The sequence below is a fragment of the Berghia stephanieae genome, chromosome 9 (assembly GCF_034508935.2).
Source record: "Berghia stephanieae isolate SIO BIC M18660-M18661 chromosome 9, UCSD_Bste_1.3, whole genome shotgun sequence".
Classification (NCBI taxonomy): Eukaryota; Metazoa; Mollusca; class Gastropoda; order Nudibranchia; family Aeolidiidae; genus Berghia; species Berghia stephanieae.
Window position 1 is genome coordinate 24,777,892 of NC_088368.1, and position 12,500 is coordinate 24,790,391.

The window sequence follows — 12,500 nt, forward strand, 5'->3', positions numbered from 1 at the left end:
AGCGGTATTAAGTCGGGATGAACCACGTGACAAAAATTGAAGTCAAAGGAGAATAAATACAATTTAATACACTGTTGAAAAATCAAACTTCGCATTTGTTATTTTAATTCTCAATTAAAGTTTAGGTGCCCGGTTCATCTCGACATAATACCGTTTTGAGATGGTGAGTCATATAGATTGCCCGTTCACACCTAAGACGAGTGGTATTGTGTCCAAGGATACAACGCCGGGATCATAGTTTTTTCACGATCTCTGTCACCGAGGCGGCCGCTGATCACGCTTCAGACTTTAGTGTGTACGTTGAGCAACACATTTCACTTGAAGTATGCACTTTTTAAAGCAAATCCCATTAAATACAACCCTCAGGAGACCGTATAGAATGCATTTTTAAAAAATAGAGGCAAGCTTTAGACTCCTTCCGCACTAGGACAAAACTGTCCCAGGACAACTTTGTCCTGTCCCACTGGAGAAAACTTCTATTCAAAAGGGGTTCCGCACTAGGACAGGACTGTCCCGGGACACACCTGCGCGAATGCATTATTTTTTTTTTTTTACAAGATTCAAAAGTTTATTTGTAGGCAATTGTCAAGATAACTCATACAAGAATATAATATTTTCATCAACAAATCGAGTAAATAAAATCAATAATAAAGCAAGGCAAACAATGATAGTAAAAATGATAATAATAATAATAATAATAAATAATAATAATAATAATAATAATAATAATAATAATAATAATAATAATAATAATAATAATAATAATAATAATAATAATAATAATAATAATAATAATAATAATAATAATTATTATAATGGTGATAATGTGGCGATCTCCGTTTCCTACGAACTACGAAGACTTACCACATACTGCTGACTGCAAGACTACTCTACACGCCAGATCAGACAAAAACGTAAACACGAGAGAACTCATTAAATTTATAAAATTCACTACACATTGCTTTCATTGTTTGTTGTTTCCAGTAAAGTAGATGCTACATTGGTGACCCCGACTTAAAACAACTTAAGAGATAGGTATATATTATTATTATTACTATTTACCAGTTCAACTCTTCACAAGAACATAATAATAATAAACATGTCTATCGACGCCGTAGCATTGAAGTTGCCCACATTCTGGACCACTTGTCCTTCAGCGTGGTTTGCACAAAGCGAGGCACAATTTGCCTTACGCGATATAGCAAGCGATGAAACAAAGTACTACTATGTAGTGGCTGCCTTAGACTCAGACACAGCAACTAGAGCCCTTGCTATTCTATCATCACCACCCAAGGAAGGTAAATATGAAATACTGAAAAACTTCCTGCTGTCTGCGTTCGGCCTTTCGGAAACAGAGAGAGCGGAATTTCTACTCAACATGAATGGTTTGTGCGACTTAAAGCCATCTGAGTTAATGGACAGGATGTTAGTGCTCCTCGGCAAACACAAGCCCTGTCTGCTCTTCAGACAGTTATTCTTAAGACAACTTCCAGCAAACATCAGACTTCCATTAGCAAACTCGTCCAACCTGGATGATTACAGGGCACTTGCCAGAGAAGCTGACAATTTTTTCTACGCTGCTCACTCAAACTCTAACTCCTTTTCAATTTCTCATACTACTTGTGAAGTTGACACACCAACCATGACCAGTGAAATAGATTCCCTCTGCTGGTACCATCAACGGTTTGGTTCAAATGCCCGTCGATGTGCACAAACATGCAAACTCTTCAATTCATTTAAGAAAAACAAGAAGAACCAGGGAAACGCCAAGCCGGGTCAACAGTAAATTCTGCTGTCGACCCGGATTCTTACTCAGCCAACGCGCCCACATCAAAAAATCTCCAACTCATCGTCGTCGATGAAAATTCAAACCGACTTTTTTAGTAGATACTGGAGCTCAAGTATCTGTCACACCCGCCTCTGCGCCAGACAAAAGCTTGGGTTCCTCTGATCTCGCATTACAAGCTGCTAATGGTTCTACAATAAAAACATACGGATGCTTCGAAACTAACATACGTATTGGATCGCGTTCATTCAATGCACGACTTATCAAAGCTGATGTCAAACGTCCCCTACTTGGAGCAGATTTTCTACGTCATCATAATCTGCTTGTGGATATTCGTGGTCGACGCCTTATCGACGCTGAAACGTTTTCGCACGTACCTTGTTCAGTAAGTTCAGTTTGCGCAAACGCCGAACTCTCACCACTCGAGCCGAACTGCAATACATTCAGAAAATTATTGAATAACTATCCAGAACTACTTCAACCAACATTTTCAACGGCAACTGTGAAACATGGCGTGCAACATTTCATCACAACCAAAGGTCGCCCAGTATTCGCACGTGCTCGTCGCCTGGCTCCAGAAAAACTCTTGTGTGCAAAAAAAGAATTTTTGGAAATGGAGAAAATGGGCATAATTCAAAAATCAAAGAGCCCTTGGGCTTCCCCATTACACATGGTCCCCAAGGCTGATGGCACAATGCGTCCCTGCGGAGATTTTCGTCGACTTAACGATGCTACTATACCAGATCGATATCCTGTCCCACACATTCATGATTTTACAGCAAACTTAGACGGTAAGATCATCTTCTCGAAGATCGACCTTGTCAGAGGATACCACCAAATTCCAGTCGCTCCAGAAGACGTCCCAAAAACGGCAGTGATAACCCCTTTCGGCCTTTGGGAGTTCTTAAGAATGCCATTTGGATTTAAAAATGCAGCACAAGCATTCCAACGTTTAATGGACTCCATTTTACAAGATTTAGACTGCGTATTTTGTTATTTAGACGACATTCTGGTTGCAAGTTCAACTGAGGCAGAACACATGGAACATCTCAAAATCGTATTCGAAAGACTTAGAAACCAAGGCCTCGTTATCCGTCTTGAGAAATGTCTTTTCGGTGTGAGATCTCTTAACTTCCTTGGCCATCACATCTCGCATTCTGGATCTGTCCCAATGGCGACAAAAATTGAGGCTGTTAAACAATTTCCACAACCAAAAACCATCAAGTCACTTCAAGAGTTCCTCGGGATGTTGAATTTTTACCATCGTTTCATTCCGAGACTAGCTGAAATACTTCGACCCCTATATAGTGCTTTGAAAGTCAAAAAACAACGTCAAGCACTTACGTGGACGCAAGAAATGTTGAAAGCCTTTACTGACGGTAAAAATGCACTAAGTAACGCTACAATGTTAGCCCATCCTTGCTTGAACTCACCCCTCGCTTTAACGTCTGACGCCTCCGACCAAGCTGTGGGCGCTGTCCTTGAACAACTTAATCATCAAGGTAATTGGGAACCATTGGCATTTTTCAGCAGGCAGTTACGTAAACCTGAACAGAAATACAGTACCTTTGATAGGGAGTTGCTTGGTATTCACTTAGCCATCCGTCATTTCCGTTTCATCATTGAAGGGAGACAATTCGCTATTTTTACAGACCATAAACCATTAATCCATGCCATGTCCAAATCAACTGAACCATGGTCAGCTCGTCAACAAAGGCACTTATCTGCCATATCCGAGTTCACAACTGACATCCGACACATTTCTGGAAAAAACAACACTGTCGCAGATTGTCTCTCAAGAGCAGTTACAAACTCAGTCTCAATTGGCATCGACTATCAAGCTATGGCGGAATCCCAAGAAAATAGCATTGACATACAGGCTTACAAAACTGCATTAACAAGCCTCAAAATCGTCAAAACATCCGTTGACTCGGTCCAGAGTTAATTTGTGACATCTCAACTGGCTACCCAAGACCTATCGTTCCTACCGACTTCAGAAGACCAGTTTTCGAAATTATTCACAATATGAGTCATCCTGGAGTTAAGGCCACAGTCAGACTTATCTGCAAGAAGTTTATCTGGCATGGTCTTAAGAAAGAAGTGTCAGCATGGGTTAAGCAATGTCACAACTGCCAATCTTCGAAAATTCAAAAACATATACGAGCACCGTTAGAAACATTCCATGTCCCAGGAAAGCGATTCTCACATATAAACATTGACCTCGTTGGACCATTACCTCAGTCAAGGGGTTCACCCATCTCCTTACTATAATTGACAGGAACACCCGATGGCCTGAGGCAATACCGTTACAAACCACAACAACAGAAGAATGTGCAAAAGCCCTGATCTCCAATTGGATCTCGCGGTTTGGTATTCCTGTTGATATGACTTCTGACAGGGGCTCACAATTTACATCCACGCTATGGAAACAGATGGCCAGTCAACTTCGTGTGCAGATTCATCACACAACTGCGTATCACCCTCAGTCCAAAGGCATGATTGAACGGTTTCATCGGTCCTTGAAATCATCCCTCAAAGCTCGTCTAATAACTCCAAATTGGGTGGATGAACTACCTTGGGTTCTGCTTGGTTTAAGAACTGCACCTAAGGATGATATCGGTCATTCTCCAGCTGAATTAGTATACGGAGAACCTTTAACAATCCCTGGAGAGTTTATACCCGACCATCCTTCAGACTTCCACGCTAAAGACTTTTTGGCAACCTTTCGGCAAAACGTGTCCCTTCATTCACCACGGCCAACACATCATCACGGCTATCATCAAACAAATTTACCCAAGAACTTGATGTCAGCAAAATATGTTTACATCCGTGTTGACACCCACCGAGGACCCCTTCAGAAGCCGTATACAGGTCCCTATGTTGTCATAACCCCTGGAGATAAACAATTCCTGATTGATGTTGGTGGCAAAGCAGAACGGATTTCGATTGACCGACTTAAACCTGCATTTGTCGATTCTACGCAACCAGTTTCCCTTGCCACCCCACCTCGTCGTGGACGCCCACCGAATACGAACAGAAAGTTATCGAACAGAAACATACAAAACTCCCGTACTGCTTCTGATGATACTAACGTAGTGCCTACTAAGAAGCTATCTCGCTCAGGACGTACCATTAAACGACCTCGGTACTACGAAGATGACTAGTCCGTGTTTGGGGGGGCATGTGTGGCGATCTCCGTTTCCTACGAACTACGAAGACTTACCACATACTGCTGACTGCAAGACTACTCTACACGCCAAATCAGACAAAAACGTAAACACGAGAGAACTCATTAAATTTATAAAATTCACTACACATTGCTTTCATTGTTTGTTGTTTCCAGTAAAGTAGATGCTACAATAATAATAATGTAAAATCTTCTAATTAATAGATTAGTTATTTAATAGTTTGAATTATAAATTAATAATTTAAAAAATAAGTCCTTGGTACAACTCTAATAATTTACATTTTATGAATCAACATAAGATACGACATGACGATAATGATTTTTTACACTGTACAATGGGATTTGTTTACATAAGATTTATATAATCATGAAATATTCTTATAGCAAGAGTAATATTATTGCTGCTGCTACTACTACTACTACAACTACTACTACTACTACTACTACTACTACTACTACTACTACTACTACTACTACTACTACTACCACCACTACAACTACCACCTCTTCTACCACTACTTCTACTACTACAACTACTACTACTACTACTACTACTACTACTACTACTACTACTACTACTACTACTACTACTACTACTATTACTACTACTACACGACTACTACTACTACTACTACTACTACTACTACTACTACTACTACTACTACTACTACTACTACTACTACTACTACTACTACTACTACTACTACTACTACTACTAGTAATGGATGAAATAGAGGTTGCATATTTCTGTGCTTTACTACGTGGGGTAAAAAAGACAAATTGAAAGAGAGAACAATATTGGGTGCATCCTTTAATGACCCAAAGATTGCTCAAGGGTCAATTCCGTAGACTCTATGGTGATCTCCGATCTTATCTTAAAATGACTTTCTTGGAATCACCTCATTTTACCCAGGTGCAAATGAGTACCAGTTCGCTGATGAAAGTAATCTTTGACGGACTAGCATCATTCAAGAGGATAATAGAAAGTCAGCATGGCTCGGTGGTACGGTCTTTGTTCGTACCCGAAAGGCATCAGTTCGATCACCCGCTGATGCGCTGTGTTGCCTTGAGTAAGTCACCTCGCCTAGCTCAATTTGCGACGCTGCACTGCGGCAAACGCCTGGGTTATACCTCGCCCTAGCTCAATTTGCGGCGCTGCATTGCGGCTGACGCCTGGGTTAGTCCAGTCTTCCCTTGGAATAGACCCTCGAGAAAAATTTCCCCTGTGGGATGAAAAAGGGAATTTTATTTTTTAAAATTTTAAACTGTTATCTGTCTGCTCAACGCTACAGCAACATGGATAAATTCCGGATTTATAAGCTTAGGAGGCAAGGTGGCCCATGGTTAGCGCGTTGTACTCTGGACTCAGAGGTTCTGTGTTCGATTCCGACCGAAGCCAATTTGTACTTTCTAGAGCAAGAAAATTTACTCCAATCACTCACTCCATTCAGGTGTAAAAGGGTACCTGTCAAGCTGGGATAGTAATCTGCGATAGACTAGCGTCCTGTTCAAAGGTTTTCAAACAAATACGTTAATTGTCCGCTTCACGCTATTGAAACCGGAATAACTCCTGCACCATTGGCTACAAGGCTCTAAAGGAGTTAATTTGTCTTACAATGAGTCCAAGTAGCTCAGAAGGACTTACTTAAAATATTTTCATTGAAAATTCCCGAAATAAATAACGATAAAGATAATTGATCCCACAAATTACCGAATAGATGTGCGACCGGTTTTAGACATGTTACTGCTATGTCACAATGTGTGACACTTCTTAAATTATATTTATAGACATACGTTTTTAAATTGCCGAAAATGTTTATGTTGCTATGCCTTCTGTACGTGGTTTCATCACATAAAAATATTTTTTGAATTGTTCTTGCTTTTTTATATTCAGAAGTGAAATAAATAAATAAATCATAACTGTGAAATTGAATGTAAGCTTCAGTTTAATATACGAAAACAGATAAAATGGACGTTTCGGGTTTCCCCTTCATCAACAACACATGATGAATTAAAAACTACAGACGAATGAGATAATGTGGTAGTGGCGTTGTTAAGATGCATAAACAAAAACATTGATGGGCAGGAAATTGTATGCTACTTTGTGAGGAAGCGCGAATTAAAACAGAGCAATAGAAATTTATAAAAGGTGTGTACTTAATTATGTCAAAAGAGGGGAAGCGGGGAGGAACTGTGTAATGCAGTATAGAAGACAGTGAACTAAAATAAAGTGTGGACTATTGTTGGAAAATAAATACAATGGAACTGGAAATAAATACAAAATATAAGGGATGTAGGTATTAATATATTAGTGGCATTAGCAGCAGCAGAAGCAATAGTAGTAGTAGTAGTAGTAGTAGTAGTAGTAGTAGTAGTAGTAGTAGTAGTAGTAGTAGTGGTAGTAGTAGTAGTAGTAGTAGTAGTAGTAGTAGTAGTAGTAGTAGTAGTAGTAGAAAATAAAGTAGAAAATAAAGACAGGCATTTCAATTTTGACACGGCGCCGCCAAGTCTGGGACTTTTTTTGTCCTAGTGCGGAAGACTGCTATATTTTTCTACTATCACAAACGATATGAACACGGGACTGGGACAGTTCTGTCCCGTTGATTTTGTAGCATTTTAACCCTCTTCCGCACTAGGACAGGACTGTCCCGGGACAGTCCTGTCCCAAATCTGTAACATATAGAATTTAGAGAGATCTTCCGCACCTATTGGGACTGGACAAAACAGTCCCGTTGTGTCCCAATCCGTTGTGAAATGCTACAAAATCAGCGGGACAGGACTGTCCCAGTCCCGTGTTCATATCGTTTGTGATAGTAGAAAAATATAGCAGACTTCCGCACTAGGACAAAAAAGTCCCAGACTTGGCGGCGCCGTGTCAAAATTGAAATGCCTGTCTTTATTTTCTGCATCCCTCCTCCTCCTCCTCCTCCTCCTCCTCCTCCTCCTCCTCCTCCTCCTCCTACTACTACTACTACTACTACTACTACTACTACTACTACTACTACTACTACTACGACTACGACTACGACTACGACGACGACGACGACGACGACGACGACGACGACGACGACGACTACTACTACTACTACTACTACTACTACTACTACTACTACTACCACTACTATTTCTACTGTTGCTTCTGCTGCTGCTAATGCCACTAATATATTAATAACTACATCCCTTATATTTTGTATTTATTTCCAATTCCATTGTATTTATTTTCCAACAATAGTCCACACTTTATTTTAGTTCACTTTCTATACTGCATTACACAGTTCCTTCCCGCCTCCCCTCTTTTGACATAATTATGTTCGCACCTTTTATAAATTTCTATTGCTCTGTTTTAATTCGCGCTTCCTCACAAAGTAGCAAACAATTTCCTGCCCATCAATGTTTTTGTTTATGCATCTTAACAACGCCACTACCACATTATCTCATTCGTCTGTAGTTTTTAATTCATCATGTGTTGTTGATGAAGGGGAAACCCGAAACGTCCATTTTATCTGTTTTCGTATATTAAACTGAAGCTTACATTCAATTTCACAGTTATAATTTATTTATTTATTTCAATTCTGAATATAAAAAAGCAAGAACAATTCAAAAAATAATTCTATGTGATGAAACCACGTACAGAAGGCATAGCAACATAAATATTTTCGGCAATTTAAAAACGTATGCTTATAAATATAATTTAAGAAGTGTCACACTTTGTGACACAGCAGTAACGTGTCTAAAACCGGTCGCACATCTATTCGGTAACTTGTGGGATCAATTAGCTTTATCGTTATTTATTTCGGGAATTCTCAATGAAAATATTTTAAGTAAGTCCTTCTGAGCCACTTGGACTCATTGTAAAACAAATTAAGTCCTTTAGAGCCATGTAGCCAATTGTGAAGGAGTTATTCCGGTTTCAATAGCGTGAAGCGGACAATTAACGTATTTGTTTGAAAACCTTTGAACGGGACGCTAGTCTGTAGTCTATCGCAGATTACTATCCCAGCTTGACAGGTACCCTTTTACACCTGAATGGAGTGAGTGATTGGAGTAAATTTTCTTGCTCTAGAAAGTACAAATTGGCTTCGGTCGGAATCGAACACAGAACCTCTGAGTCCAGAGTACAACGCGCTAACCATCGGCCATCTTGCCTCCTAAGCTTATAAATCCGGAACTTATCCATGTTTCTGTGGCGTTGAGCAGACAGATAACAGTTTAAAATTTAAAATAATAAAATTCATTTTTTCATCCCATAGGGAAATTTTTCTCGAGGGTCTATTCCCAGGTAAGACTGGAATAACCCAGGCGTCAGCCGCAATGCAGCGCCGCAAATTGAGCTAGGACAAGGTATAACCAGGCGTCAGCCGCAGTGCAGCGCCGCAAATTGAGCTAGGCGAGGTGACTTACTCAATTGATGCCTTTCGGGTACGAAGCATGCTGACTTTCTATTATCCTCTTGAATGATGCTAGTCCGTCAAAGATTACTTTCATCAGCGAACTGGTACATTTGCACCTGGGTAAAATGAGGTGATTCCAAGAAAGTCATTTTAAGATAAGATCGGAGATCACCATAGAGTCTACGGAATTGACCCTAGAGCAATCTTTGGGTCATTAAAGGATGCACCCAATATTGTTTTCTCTTTCAATTTGTCTTTTTTTTCCACGTGGTAAAGCACAGAAATATGCAACCTCTGTTTCATCCATTACTAGTAGTAGTAGTAGAAGTAGTAGTAGTAGTAGTAGTAGTAGTGGTAGTAGTAGTAGTAGTAGTAGTAGTAGTAGTCGTAGTCGTGGTAGTAGTAGTGGTAGTAGTAGCAGTAGCAATAATATTACTCTTGCTATAAGAACATTTCATGATTATATAAATCTTATGAAACAAATCCCATTGTACAGTGTAAAAAATCATTATCGTCATGTCGTATCTTATGTTGATTCATAAAATGTGAATTATTAGAGTTGCAATTGCCTACAAATAAACTTTTGAATCTTGTAAAAATAAATAAATAATGCATTCGCGCAGGTGTGACCCGGGACAGTCCTGTCCTAGTGCGGAACCCCTTTTGAATAGAAGTTTTCTCCAGTGGGACAGGACAAATTTGTCCCGGGACAGTTTTGTCCTAGTGCGGAAGGAGGGTTACAACTGCTCGGGACACAACGGGACTGTTTTGTCCCGTCCCAATAGGTGCGGAAGATTTCACTAAATTCTATATGTTACAGATTTGGGACAGGACTGTCCCAGGACAGTCCTGTCCTAGTGCGGAAGAGGGTTTATTGTCATTATTTGTGGAATATCCACCGCAAGAAGAAGGTCATCAGTCCTGTATATTAAGCGGCTTCTGTCTGTCTGTTTTTTGTGTGTGTATTCCAGGGTTGCCAGATCATTTTCAGGCATTCTGCCAACTGGATTTTAAATATCTGCCAAATACCACAAAAATCTGCCAAACCGTACTATTTATAGTACCCCCTTTGAAAACTCATCAGTTTTGTTAAACAAAAAATTCGCAAGGCCTTGGTCATAATTTTTTTTTTCATTTCCCAAATTTAAAAAAAAAATCACTAATACATAAAAATTGCCATGGAAAACGTGGAGTAGACCAATACATTCATTCCTAGGCCTCGGAAAATAAAATCTGCCAAATATCTGCCAAACTGCCAAACCGTTTTTTTTTCTCTCCCAGACGACTTCAAATTCTGCCAAAAAAAGGACATTTGGCAGAAAATCTGCCAAATTGGCAACCCTGGTGTATTCGAGGTTAGCGGACAAACACTGGCCGAGTTGCACTTAAATTATCGGCATAGACCTAGAGGGAAACATTGGAAGAGACATAGTCTGACTTGAAATGACGTCACAAAACCGGAAGTAACATTATAGGTCAAAAGTTCAGGAGATTAACACTTTAAGTAAAAATGCAAAGTTAAAACATAATATACCTGCACACTAACTCCTTGGCAATCTTGATAAGACGAGACATCGTATCGTTGGGTGACTGACTCCTATCTTGACATGATCGATAATATCAATGGCATATCTCATCATATCTCTTTCGGGGAAACTCCGCCTGACAAATTTTAAGTGGTGAATAGCCACTTAAATTAAGATTTTGTATTGCGCAATATCCACTAAACGTGCTGAAAGCGCTTTACAAGGGGTCCATGTCCAACAGCAACATTAACATTTAGAACGGGACATGACGCCTGTTAGGCGATACTACAATTTTTTTTCGGACAACGCTGTTAACGACCAGGTACTCATTTTACACCTGAGTACGGTGAGAGCATGTGAGTAAAGAGCCTTCTCCAATGACTCAACTATGCGCCGAGCGAGACTTGAACAGCCAGGACCTTCCGAACCGAAAGCGAGTGTCATACCCCTAGACCACAAAGCCGCACTCACTGAATGTTTGGGACTCATCTCCTTAAAACTGTGTTACGTCAGGTACGGTCTTTATTACGAGCACAGTTCCTGTAGAAAAAAAAATCAATTTGATCAAACATTTCTTTGCTAAAATGGTTCAATTATTTGCACCTAATAAATAGTCCACATCGCTCGGAAAGTGAGACCTGTCAGTTTTACCGATTGTCAAACGTTTGGACGCTGTGAGCGTTGTTAAGAGGAAGTGACGTCACGACTTTGGAAACCTATTTGGGATAATAATAAATATGATATGGTGGACTGAAGAAAACTTAACTTTCATAATATAACATCAGGTCATTATAGGTTTACAATATTTATTGACTTTGTGGTTTACTTCGACAAAGTAACGTTTTGATTGAAGCGATGGATCACATTTGAAAGCTACCAAAGGGTAACTAAATCTATTTATAGGTTACTGTAGCTCAGTTGGTAGAGCACTCGTTTCATAGGTAAAGGGACCGAAATCGATGGCGCGTAAAGTCGATATTTTTTTACCTCCCCTCCCCCCCCCCTCCCTCCCCCTTTCCCCTTTGTCCACGCAAGCATTTTTTGAGTAGCTAGTCTGATCGATCTGGTGGAAAGTATCTTACAATAGTTTATCGTTCGATCCAAATTGTAGGAAGAATTTTTTTTTCTTTGCCCGTTTCACGCTATATAATCCGGGAAAATCTCCTGCTCCATCGGCCCAGTGGCTCTGGAGGACTACTTGCTTGGTATTTCGTTACATAAAGTAGTGAACATGTCCTTGTCAAAATGACAAAAGCTGTTTTGTCAGATTTCGGCACACAATTGCCGATTACCATTATCAATATCAAGTTAAACACACTGATAGGACAGCTCCTGAATATATCTAATATTAACTCGTTATCAAAGAGAGATAGATAGATAGATAGATAGCTAGAGAGAGAGAGAGAGAGAGAGGGAGAGAGAGAGAGAGAGAAAGAGAGGGATATATATATATATATATATATATATATATATTATATATATATATATATATATATATAAAGAAAGGAAGTGAGAGAGAGAGAGAGAGAGAGAGAGAGAGAGAGAGAGAGAGAGAGAGAGATAGAGAAGTAGATGAAGGGAAATAGATTTTACCATTTTACTCACACATA

General features: G+C 39.7%; 1 protein-coding gene across 1 annotated transcript in view; it reads left to right on the plus strand.

Annotated features, from left to right (window-relative positions):
• LOC144979913 (aromatic-L-amino-acid decarboxylase-like) overlaps positions 1 to 12,500 on the plus strand; it is a 65,460-nt gene that overhangs the window by 1,306 nt on the left and 51,654 nt on the right. The window lies entirely within an intron of this gene.